The sequence below is a fragment of the Manis javanica genome, chromosome 7 (genome assembly GCF_040802235.1).
Source record: "Manis javanica isolate MJ-LG chromosome 7, MJ_LKY, whole genome shotgun sequence".
Classification (NCBI taxonomy): domain Eukaryota; kingdom Metazoa; phylum Chordata; class Mammalia; order Pholidota; family Manidae; genus Manis; species Manis javanica.
This window is the reverse complement of record NC_133162.1, coordinates 47,635,079-47,647,935: the sequence shown is the minus strand read 5'-3', so window position 1 is coordinate 47,647,935 and position 12,857 is coordinate 47,635,079.

Here is a 12,857-nt window from a genome sequence, read left to right as displayed (position 1 = left end):
GTGTTGTATATTTGAAACCAATTTAAGATTGTATATCAATGGCACTTCAATTTTAAAAAAAGAAAGAAAAGTTTAAAAAATTAAAAAACAAATATGCAATACAGAATTATTAACTATAGTCACCATAGTGCACATTACATCCCCATAACTATTTATTTTATAACTGGAAGTTTGCACCTCTTTATGCCCTTCAATAACTTCAGTAAGTTTGTGCCTTTTGACTCCCAGTCAAAAACATTATTATTTTGGATACAGTTTTTAATCAGAATTTTTACCCTCTTAACAGCATAGCATGAGTTTTTTTCAAGGGCACTAAATGCTTCAAAAACACCATTTTGATAGTTTTACAATAGGTTTATGGACATGCTATAAATTATTTAACCATTTCCCCTTTGGTGAATATTTAAGTTATCTCTAATTTTTCACTTGTAAAGATAATGTAGTGACCAAACTGCCAAATAATGTAAATCTTGGTCTGCATTTCTGATTCTTTAATTATAATAGATTTCCAAGAGTGAAATCCCTGAGTCAAAGTGTATAGACATTTTAACTCACACATACAGTTAAATTTGTCTTCGGAAAGAGTGTACCAATTTAGACAGCATACACTCTTCAGAAAGAGCGTACCCACCATTGCTAATCTGATAGATAAAAAATATTTTGAGTTTTCACTTGTGTTTTTTGTATTACTCTAACCAGACTATAAAAAGTATAAAGTCAGAACTCCTTGTTTTCCTTCATTGCTATAATCTCAGTTCCTAGAACAGTGCCTGGCACACAATAAATATATATTGAATTAACTAAGTAAGTAACATGCTGAGCATCAAAACTGGACTTCCATACATTGATTCACAAATATTAGGGTTTCTCAACATGGTATCATCTGCCAGCCAACATTTCAGTTTCATTGAAAGTACACTGAAGTTTATTTATGCAATTATTTAGAAATTTTATTATAGATTGCCATTATTATTTTAGAAAATTTGAATACAGAACTGAAAGAAATTTAAGTTCTAATAGTGAAGCATAGTTTTTATAAATGTAGTACAATTAAATAAGGAAACCATAGTTGTGTTTTTATTTACAGTAGGCAAGATATGGCAGCAACCTAAGTGTCCATCAGTAGATGAATGGATAAAGAAGATATGGTACATATACACATGGAATATTATTCAACCATAAGAAGAAAACAGATCTTACCATTTGCAACAGCATGGATGGAGCTGAGGGTTATTACGCTCAGTGAAATAAGCCAGGTGGAGGAAGACAAGTACCAAATGATTTCACTCATTCGTGGAGTGTAACAACAAAGCCAAACTGAAGGAACAAAACAGCAGCAGACTCACAGACTCCAGGAAGCGACTAGCAGTTACCTAAGGGAAAGGGTTGGGGAGGGTGGGTAGGGAAGGAGGGAGAAGGGGATTAAGGAGTATTAGGATTAGCACACATAATGTAGTGGGGGTCACCAGGAAGGCAGTATAGCACAGAGAAGACAAGTAGTGACTGTAGCATCTTCCTACTCGAATGGACAGTGACTGCAATGGGGTGTGAAGGGAGACTTGATAATATGGGTGAATTTAGTAACCACAGTGTTGCTCTTGTAAAGCCTTCATAAGATTGTATATCAATGATACCGTAATTTTTTAAAAAGGAGCAAATTTTTAGCTTAATTGAACTTCAGCCTCATAGTTTCCAGTCCCAGCCATTTGTTCAATTAGATGAGAAAAAATATATATACTGAAGAGACTAATTTTTTATAGTGATCCTGAGTTACATGCACAAGTCTAAATATATTATGTTTAAATAGTCTTCTGAAGCTTTCTCAATCTAATTTGGCTACAGAAGAATAAAATTTTTACAAGTATTTTATTGGACTTCTAGAAATACTGCATTGCTTCTCAAAGGAAACCATTTCCTTAAAGGGAAAAAATTCTCAAAAACTCTGCCTCTTTATTGTAGCAATGAAGAAAAAACAGAAGACGCTGTTAAATTTAATAGAATGTTAAACATTTGCTTGTTTAACACTCATCTCCCTCCACTCCTCCCCACTTAACACCCCCCTCTAAAAAAACTCTGATTGTGTTTGGGGAGGCAATGCACCCAGCCACATCAATGAATCATAAATGATCTAAACCAATTAAGATGACCTCATTCTCCTTTGCCAGATATTCAGTTTTCCATATTCTCTTGCAGCTAAAAATGACCATATGATCCAGGTGGGGGGGCTTGTGGGAAAATATTTTGCTTTCTGATAAAAGGGGCAGACCTGAGAGGAGAATGGACTGCCACTACCCCTCCCCTTTGTCCTGTCTTGAACATGTTGATGCCTAGAAATGCAACAATCATCTTTTGTCTATGAAGTGACAAATATGAAGATGAAAAGCTAACAAACCAGGTAAGAAAGAAGGAGTGTGGGTTCTTGGTGATACAATTAACCTGCTAAATAAACATTAGAAATTCCTACTTCCAAACTTCTTAGGTAAACAGCAAAGGTCCTTAAGCTTCAAACCATAGTTAGTCCATGCAGTGGCCAAAATCATGGCTCTCCAAAGATGTCCAAATCCTGATTCCAAGAACTTGTGAACATGTTATGTTACATGGCAAGGGGGAATTAAGGCTGTAAATAAGATTAAGGTTGCTAACCAGCTGATCTTAAAATAAGATTATTCTGGGTTATCCAAGTGGACAGAATGCCACAGCAGCCTTTACATGGAGAAGAGGGAGGTAGAAAAGTCCAGGTCAGACAGATTTGAATGCTGTGCTGTTTGCTTGAGGACAGAGGAAAGATCCACAAGCCAAGGAATGTAGGTGGACTTTAGAAATGTTAAAAGGCAAGGGAACAAATTCTTCACTAGAGCCGCTAGGAGGAACAAATCTGGACTGGTCAATTCAGGCTGCCATAACAAAATACCTAGATTGAGTGGTTTAAACAACAGAAATTTATTTTCTCACAGTCTGGAGGCTGGGAAGTCTAAGATCAGGGTGCCAACAAATTTGTTTCCCAGTGAGGACTCTCTTCTTGGCTTACAGACAGCCACATTCTTGCTATGAATTGGCACAGAGAAATGGGAGCAAGCTCTCTGGTTCCTCTTGTTATAAAAGCATTAGTCCCATAATGGGGGCCCTACTGTCATGACCTCATCTTACCCTAATTACCTCCAAAAGGCCCCATCTCCAAATACCATCCGGGTTACAACAAATTGGAGAAGGGCATAATTCACAGTCAGCAGCTTACTGACCAACACCTTGATTTTAGCCCAGTGAGACCTATTTTGGATTTCTGACCTCCAAAACTGCAAAATAATAAATTTGTGTTGTTGTTGGCCATTAAGTTTATGGTGATTTGTTACAGCAGTAATAGAAAACTAATACATGGCAATAATCTGTTACTTGCAGCCCAACACAATCCTAACTGCTGCACAAATTTCCAAGAACAACAATAATAGTTAATATATACTGAGCACTGATTATATGCTAGACATGGTTCTAAGAGAATTTAATCCTTAGAGCATCTCCACAAGATAGATACTATTATAACTTCCATCTCCATTTTACAGATGAATAAATGCAAACTCAGAAAATGTAAGTAATTTGCTCAAGGTCACACACCTAAGCAATGCTTAAATTTGAACCCAAATAGTCTAACTCCAGAGGCCATGTTCTTAACCCTATGCCTTAGAAAATATATCCAAGGACCAGAATTTGAGAAAACTTTCTTTTAAGGAACTAAAATCTTAGTTCCATGGAATCGTAAACTATTACTGCTTAAGAGAAATTTTGTCTTACGTGTTAAAATAATTTTTTTAGGCCATCATTGAAATGAAAACTCAGAACTTAAGAATTCACTTAGAATTCGAAGACACAAGAATACAAAGGACCCTGATACAAGGAACACTGCAAAACTATATTATTTCAGGTATGATAAACAAGATATATTTCTGATTAAATAGAGTTGTTGACCCAGTATGTTTCTTAAGCGTTTTAATTTTTTCTAGAACAGTGGTTCTCAGATTTTAGCACGCATCAGAATAATCTCTGAGGACTTGTCAAAATACAGATTGCTGGACTCCACGCCCAGAATTTCTGATTTCATAAGTCCGTCTGAGGTAGGATCCAAGAATTTACATATCTAACAAGGTGATGCTGATGTGGCACTTGGAACATCACTACAGAAAGTGCATGAAGTTTCTAACACCATAAATATGTAAAAAATATTTTTCTAAAATATTACATAATTTTATTTTAATTTTTGTTCTTGGTCAAAAGGTGGAGAAAGGAAGGGGTTAGTCATTTAATCAATTAATATACTTGTTTGTGTCTATGGTGACAGATTATACTTAAGACTCACATTAATTTGTTTTCAAAAAATTACTGTTTCCTAAATGCCAGGCACATGCTCAACTTTGGAGATAATATGATGAAGATGTCACTAACTCTCTTTCAAGGAATTCTTAGCCAGTGGGGAGACCAATATAAACATTATAATATGAAAGAAAAAGGTATAGATAGAATGCTTAGCAACACAATGAGGGAGTAATAACTCTATCCAGGAAACAGTCAGAGGGAGCTCCAGAGATGAGGTGACATGTGAGTTGGTACAAAACCACAAAAAGTGTTCAGCAGTTGAGAAGGTGGGAACATCCATCTTAGACAGAGTGCACAGGCTGATAGGAAGTGGCTAGGAGAGGGTGACGATGAGGCTTTAAAGACCTGCTGGAGTCGATGTTCATGATTTGGTCTTCATCTTTGTGGTTCAGAAATCCAAAGTTCAGTTCAGCAGCTACTGTGTGTTGTGTCCGCCTACAATGCTAGCTGCTCAGGGAGAGGAGATTCATGAATGAACTACACCCCTCTACCCTGAAGATCTAATCTTTCATTTCTGAAGATGTCTTTCTTTTTCTGTCTCTTTTCTTAAAATTAATTTTGATTTCATTTCTGTAAGGAAAAGGCCTTAAAAGGTCTAACTCCCCACCCCCCTGAATTGCTGAGAGAAGAGTTCAGGCAGGTAAATTTAAATAACTTGCCTTTCTTTACCCAGTAAGTGGGCTTACACAAATTCTGGCATCCTGGTCAACCTAGTGGCTAGTCCTGAGGAGCAGCCTTCAGGCAGGGTGTTTTTCAAATACCCCAAATATTTAAATTATCCTTCTCTAGTTTCACTCACATTCCCTTTGGACCCCTAGAGTGGCTTTATATGCCTTTCAATAGTGCCAAACAAATATGGTGTTTAAATAGAAATCAATTACCCCTAGGAGGTACAAGTTCATACATCTAATACATGATTTCTTCACTATTCTTTTTTAATTTTTGATTTTTGAAGCCAGACCACAGAATGTTTTACACTTACCCAGTAAAGCAAGTCTCTAAGTTCTACAATTACGTATATATTTTAAAAAAAAAAGAATTATGGGGTATCATGATTGGTGCACATGGTGTGTCTGGGGTCATGGGAAATACAGTGTAGTTCAGAGAGTACAAATAGGGACTGTGTGGCATCTCACTACACTGATGGACAGTGACTCCAGTGGGGTATGGGGGAGCACTCAATAGTAAGGGTGAATGTAATAACCACATTGTTTTTCTTGTGAAACCTTCATAAGAGTGTATATCAATGATACCTTAATTTTAAAAATTGTATTTTTTTTAAAAAGGAATTACAAAGAAAACAAGTTTTAAATCAAAGTTTTGAAGAAAATTAACTTTTAAATTAGCTTCAATCAACTACTGAGATGTTATATATATATATTTATATATATTATATAGCATTCAAGTATTTTGTGTTTACTTTTATGTATATTTTCCTAGACCTAATAGAGGCCCAGAACACTCTTAATATAGAAGCTCTAGAACTCTTAAAACTCTAAAACTCTATATATCCTTCTGTTCTTCTCATGCACACTTACAAATACATGCTTAAAAGACATATATATGTATTCTTTATATATATCCATATATGTATGTGTGTGTATATATATATATATATCATTAACACAAAAGAAAGCAGTAATGAAGGAACAGGTGAACAATAAAGACATAAGACATACAGAAAACAAATAGCAAAATAGCAAACATAAACACTACCTTATCAGTAATTGCATTAGATATAATTTGACTAAAGTCTAATCAAAGAGCAGAGATCAGCAGAATGGGTTTTTTTTTAAATGTGATCTAACTATATGTTTTCTAAAACACATATTTTAAATTCAGACACAAGTAGTTTGAAAGGAAAAGGAAGGGAAGGGTCTCCCTTATAGAATAATTCCAAATAATTTATCAAGTTACTTTCCCTTCCAGAGGTTGGAGCCTAAATGACCCTTTCCCTTTGACTCGTTTCCAAAGAGCGGAGCAGAGAAAGAGATAAAAAGTGACTTTACGGAGGAGAAACCTGGAAAATACTACCTCAGCCAGGTGATCAAGGGTAACAGCATCAGTGGTAAATCATGTTGATGGCATTTAGCCTTGACATGATGTGATGAGAATCTTTACCTCTGTGGGCTTCCTCCCAAGAACTCATAACCCTGGTCTAATCATGAGAAAAACATCATACAAATTCCAAGGAAAGATATTCTACAAAACACCTGGCCAGAAGATGCTAAGAAGACATGATGACTAATGTAATAGAGCGTCTGGATGGGATCCTGGAATAGAAAAAAGGACCTTAGGGAAAAACCAATGAACCCCAAATCAAGTGTGGAGTTTAAATTAATAGCAATGGACGAATGCGGGTTCATTAGTTGTGACAAATGTACCACAGTAGTGTAAGATATAAAGTAATGTAACCATAGAGGAAACCGAGTAAAGAGTAGAAGAAACTCTCCATATTATCTTTGCAACATTTCTGAAAATCTACAAGTATTCTAAAATTTTTAAATTTAAAATAAAAGGGTGTGAGGCCCAAAAATAACAATGTAAGGGAGCTTTGAAGCAGATCCTCCATCATTTGAACCTTGAGAGAGCTGCAGCCCAGCTGACACTTTGCAGCTTATAAGAGACCCTGAGCCACAGGCACCCAGGTAAGCTGCCCCCAGATTTCTGACCCACAGAAACTATGAAATAATGAAAGTTTGTTGTTTTAAGCTGCTAAGTTTTAGGATAATTTGTTAGCAGCAATAATAATTAATATAGTATCATTTCTTTTTTTTTAAGTTTTGTCGAGATATAATTTCCTAAGTTTAAAGTCCACAGTATAACGGTTTGACTTAGATGTTTTGAGAGACGAGTACCACAATAAGTTTAGTTAGCACTCATCACCTCATATACATACAATAAAAAGTGAAATCCAAAAAAGAAAAAACAGTTTTTTTCCTTGTGATGAGCTTTTAGGATATACTCTTAACAACTTTCATACAACATACATGAAAGCTATATTCATCATACTGTACATTACATCCTTAGTGCTTATCTTGGAAAGTATAATTTCTTTTATATATAATACTCAGAAGCATCCCTTGTAAAACACAGGGACAAGCTGCATTCAATCTGTTTAATAGTTATATTCATCATTGTAAGTTAATAAATTCTCATTCCAGTTTTTAAAATAGATTCTATAGCAAATTTATTTAGCCTGAGCTCTCCTCCATAACTTCTGGAATGTAAAAACAAAATATATGTTGATGAAGCCAAATCATATCCCTAGCATATATTAATTTCCTACTAGACACATATACTTGGATTGTACATGGCATCTCAAAGTCAACACATACAACATTCCTATATATATCTTATGTCAGTTACTGTCCCCACCATCCAAAACTAAAACAAAAATAATTCACCCTTGACTTTGTTTCATTCACCCATCCAGAGCCCCTTTCTCAGACATACTGTTATATCTATCCCTAATACCATCATCCTAGTTAAGGTACTCATCATCTGTGCTGGGCCTTCTCTCTTCTCCTCTCAATATCCACCCTCCACACTTCAGCCAGAAATCTAATTAGGGTTGATTGTCAAGCTAAAATCAAAAGCTAAGCTTTACAGGATGGCATACAAACTTCTCTGAGATCTGGTTACTACCTACTCCCTTAATTTATTTTACAATGCTTCAACTGCTTATAGTTCTCATTTCTGCCAAGTTATTTCCTACCTCCATTCCTTGGATCTTAATATGTCCTCAGTCTTTAATGCCTCTTCTGTCTTTCATAGTCAAGATAAATTTTACTTATCCTCCAACTTTTTTATCAGGAGTTATCTCCTTCAGAACGCTTTCCCTGAAATGCTAGGTTGTGTAAATAGTCTATTCTGTGCTCTTCAAACACTCTGTGCTTACCTGATCTAATCACTTGCTATATATATTTAAAATAATTTATCTATTTAATGGAATATATCCATATGCTCCTGAAAGTCAGGGAGAGCTCCACTTTATGTACTACATTTTTTGTCGACTGAAACATGTATAGTGACTTACTAGGAATTCAGTAATGCCCTTAAGTCACTTTCCATTTTATTTAATAGCAAACACATCTGCTTATTATTAGAAAAACAGCAGTACATTACATGTGAAATATTTCTTATTCTGCCCACAGATAATACTTGATATCCATATGAGTTCACATATTTCCCTGGAATAATTTTCTGCCCACTAACACAGTGGTTAGGACACTGCACTTACCAAAAAAACTTTATAAAATTCCCTGTTGAAATGAGTTTTAACAGGAATTAAGCAATTTATTAACAATGACATGACAAATGCACACGAAACAGGATGGGACTAGAATTATTGTGATTTCAACTAATAACCTCTACCCTACATAATAACCTACCAATCCATTTTAGAGATGGAGAAACTAAAGTTCAGAAAAGTTAACTGCCTCAGAATCAAACAGGTGGCAGAGAAATATGAGACCTCGTCTTGGAACCTAGGCCTGTCTGACTCCCTTATTATGAAGACAGTGCTAAGTTTGCCACTGATTTTCTTTATAAACTTTGCCGCTTTACTTTATTTCCTGACTCTTCTATTTCTTGGTCCATATAACTTTACTAGACTGTGGTGAAAATTAGTTACTTAAGGTGCTTCCACCCCCAATATGACCATCATTGTTTGTAAACTTAAGCATAAGTACATATATAATGTACCTTTATTTTCATCTACCACTCAGAAGATTAAAATCATGTGCTGGAGGGGAGAAAAAAGTCTTACTCTATTAACTGTGCTGTTTTTTCTGAATATTTTCTAATATGCTTGTCACACATTAAAAGCAGCACAATAATTTGATTTATATTCTGTAAGTAGCTGTCTTTTATTGGTATTATCTGTTCTTCACAGCAATCCACTAGAACAGAAAGAATGTTCAATACTTCTAATTATTTTTAGTAAGTAGAGAAAGTCCTCTGAGAAAGGCCTAGTGGTTACCAAGGGGGAGGGTTGGGCAGGGTGGGTGGTGAGGGAGGGAGAAGGGGATTAAGGGCACTATAATTCTCAATCACAATATAGGTAGGTCATGGGGAAGGCAGTACAACATGGAGAAGTCAAATAATGACTGTAGCATCTTACTATGCTGAAAGACGGTGACTGCAATGGGAGGGTGGGGTGAGGACGTGATAATGTGGGTGAATGTTGAAACCACAATGTTGTTCATGTGAAACCTTCATAAGACTGTACATCAATAATACTTTAATAAAAAAAAGTAGAGAAAGTCTGTTAGATGCTTTCTTCATGTTTCCATTTGTTTACTTAGTGTGTAATTATAAAAAGTAGATGAGACCTTTTGTTTCCCTAGTCCCAAAATGAACATTTAGGTGACTTAAAGAAACAAAAAATTATCAATAATGTCAACTGGTTATTAAGTCTTGTCTTGATAAATAATTTTGAACCATGACAAGATCACTGCTTTCTAAACACAGTAGATATATATGATATAAATCAAAGAACAAGCATTTCACAAAACCTTAGTAAGACAGATTTAATGTTCAAAAGCCATTAACTACTTTACTTAAACACTCTTATTTGTGGGCTTTGTTACATCTTTAGCTCATTTGCTCTTCATATAGGCAAAAAGATTACAATAATCCAGTTTTTATGTTATTTTAGAATGCTATTGGGGGTAGATGAACAACTATCTTAACCAATTTTTAGTTAATGTGCTATCCCTCCCCTAGAAGACTGCATTCTCTTTCAGTTTCTCTTTATTTCTCCTCTCTTTCTCTCAGGCATGGAATTTTCCTCTCCCCTTCATCCTGACGGAGTAACACATGATCACGTGTTCATTGTCTTATTTTCCTCTGGGTGGCATGGGTACTTCTGTTTCCATCCCCTTTTTCATCTTCTCTCTCACCATGGTCGCTAACAAGATCCTCTCCAGGGTCCCTCTGATTTCTTTGCTAATAGGAAAGCACTGAAATGACCAAAAAGAAAACAAAGAGAAAAAAAACAATCCCCAAAGCAGCTGGAAGCCCCTAGTCCTAACCATCTCTATGGAAACAATTCCACAGACATCCGTCTGGAAACAATTCTGCAGGGATCACCAAAACAGTAGTGAGTCAATCTCATCAACTCTTACAGGATTCAATTTGAAACTGGAAATAGTTGATAGAGTTTTGGTGGGTTTGCTTTTTGTTTTGCTTTCAGCTTTTTGGAGAAAAGAAATAAAACAGGTAGTCAAATAAAAATTAGGTTTACCCCTATATAGTGTACTTTTGTTTAGACTCAAAACTTCCTACTTGCTGTAATAATAAGAAAGCAAGAGGAATGCCTGTATTGATTTCAAGTCCTTCCTAAGCATTCTAACTGGCAAACAGCAGAGCTCTCAATACAAAGAAATTGCAGCCAAACAAAAACAACAAAGAAAACATCGTAGTTTGGTGGTGAAAAGTCATTGGAATGATTTTAGCATTGCGGCCAAAACCAAACAAAGTCTATGGAAAGAATGCCAAACTCAACAGGGCAATAAATAGATTGTTTGAATTCAGGCAAGAGGTGAAAGGGATTACAGAATTCCATCTACCAAATGAGGTTGAAAGACTGAAAGGATGAAGTACTGGTGTAATACGAACCCAGGGAGTAACACCATCCAAAGTGTGGGAGTATGTAGTCTTACTAATACAGCAATTATTTTTAAAAATAAAGTGAAAGAAGGGCTCACAGTGTCGGTGACGCCAGGACATAACGTTTCAGGCCTGCTCAAAAGTCTCCAGCCACTACACTGTTAACTTAAGTTCTCCTGAGCTGGTAACTCTAGCGTTAAGGAAAGTAACTTCAAATTACCTAAATTGATGCTTGTTCCCCTAACGCATCGCTGTTATTTCCATCCCCAGGAAGGTCCACGGTGCTTTAAGATCCTGTCCCCTGGATTTAGGTTTAAAGCCTAGCTTCTGCCACAAGGTGTGTGACCTTGGGCAACTTCTTCCACTTCTCTAGAAGTCAGGCACCTCATCTGTAAAATGGAGGTAATAATTACTATCTTTCAGTGTTGTAATGAGTCGGTGGATTAAGCACAACACCTAGCTCAAGCAAACTCTCAATAAATATGAGGTATATTGTTATTATCCTGGCTTTATTTCTCTCTCTCTCTCATAGAAATGTCCCTTAGAGGGATATAAAATACTGAAAGGTATTTTGAGAGAGTGGTCTCAAGAAAGGTAGTAGGGCACTATGGCCTAGCCAATTCTCACTGTCCCATACTTATCTTAAACAGGTTTGAAGATTAATTAAAGCCATATAATGTACGGTTCTATTGTACGAAAGTAACTGGTTTGTTACCAGTCCTCTCTCCGCCCTACTCACTGGAGATCTCATGAGGGAAACATTATTCAAGCTTCTCCACTGCTAACACCTCTAGGGCCCCTCATCCCACCTTCAACCGGCTTCCCAATGTCTGTGGTAAAGTCGGAACTTTTCGTCTAGGTTTGAAGTTCTACAATGTAGCTTCGTCCCCATTTCCAACCAATGGGAACATCTGTATGCTCAAGCTTATTTCCTTCCCTCCCTCACACTTCATGTACGTTCCTACGTTTGCACTTTAAGTTACCTTGGCCTCTTTACCGGGACTGCCCTCCATCCTTCCCACAGAAACTCAACTTGATTTTTGAAAAATTTTAAAGGCCATTAGGTGTCACTAGGAACTTCGGAGGTGACAGCACAACCGAAAAAGTATTTATTATATATCACTTGTTCGCGAAATTCTCAAGGATGCAAAGCTCTATTCGAAAAGACTAAATCGGCTCCCGCGGGCGGCTGATAGGTTACTGAGATTATAATGCGGAAGAGATGAAGGCAGGAGAGAACATAAAGGCGAGAGCAGAATACGAGGAGCGGTTTGTAGGGCAACGTGGTAGGAAGAAAAGCAATTAAGAAGCCCCGTGACGGGCCCCGCTGTAGGTAGCGGGGTTGGCAGGGGCGGGGTCGGAGAAAAGAGGAGCCTTTGCCTGACAGCTGACATCGGGGCCTTGCGGACACTTTCCTATCTTCGCAGCCGAGATACACTTTTACTGCATGATGCAAGCATGGTGGACGCGCCTGTCCGTGCAAGTGACGCCGGGCTACGGGCGGGGCCTTTGGAATTCTTTGTTGGTGGGGCAGAGTGCCAGAGAACTTTTCCGAACCCCAGCACCACGGTTCCTTAGAACGCTGGCAGAGCTACTCTGCCATTTCACATCCTCTCCGGGGTTAGGAAAAGGGGCTCTAAGAATTTGATGGCTTTATGGACCTAAAAAGGCGGAGTTCGACTCCTCTTTAACTAGACCACCTTCGGACCCGCCCACCTCTCCACCCCAACCTGGTCAGCCCACCGGGCGCAAGCGCACTTCTCGCGGCCGGCGCCGGGGCGGGACCGACTGTCTTATCTCGCGAGAGCGGAGCCAGCCTGTCCTCGCTGCTCTCGCTCCACCCCCTCCTCGCTCGCTCCCTCCCATTCCCCCAGGCC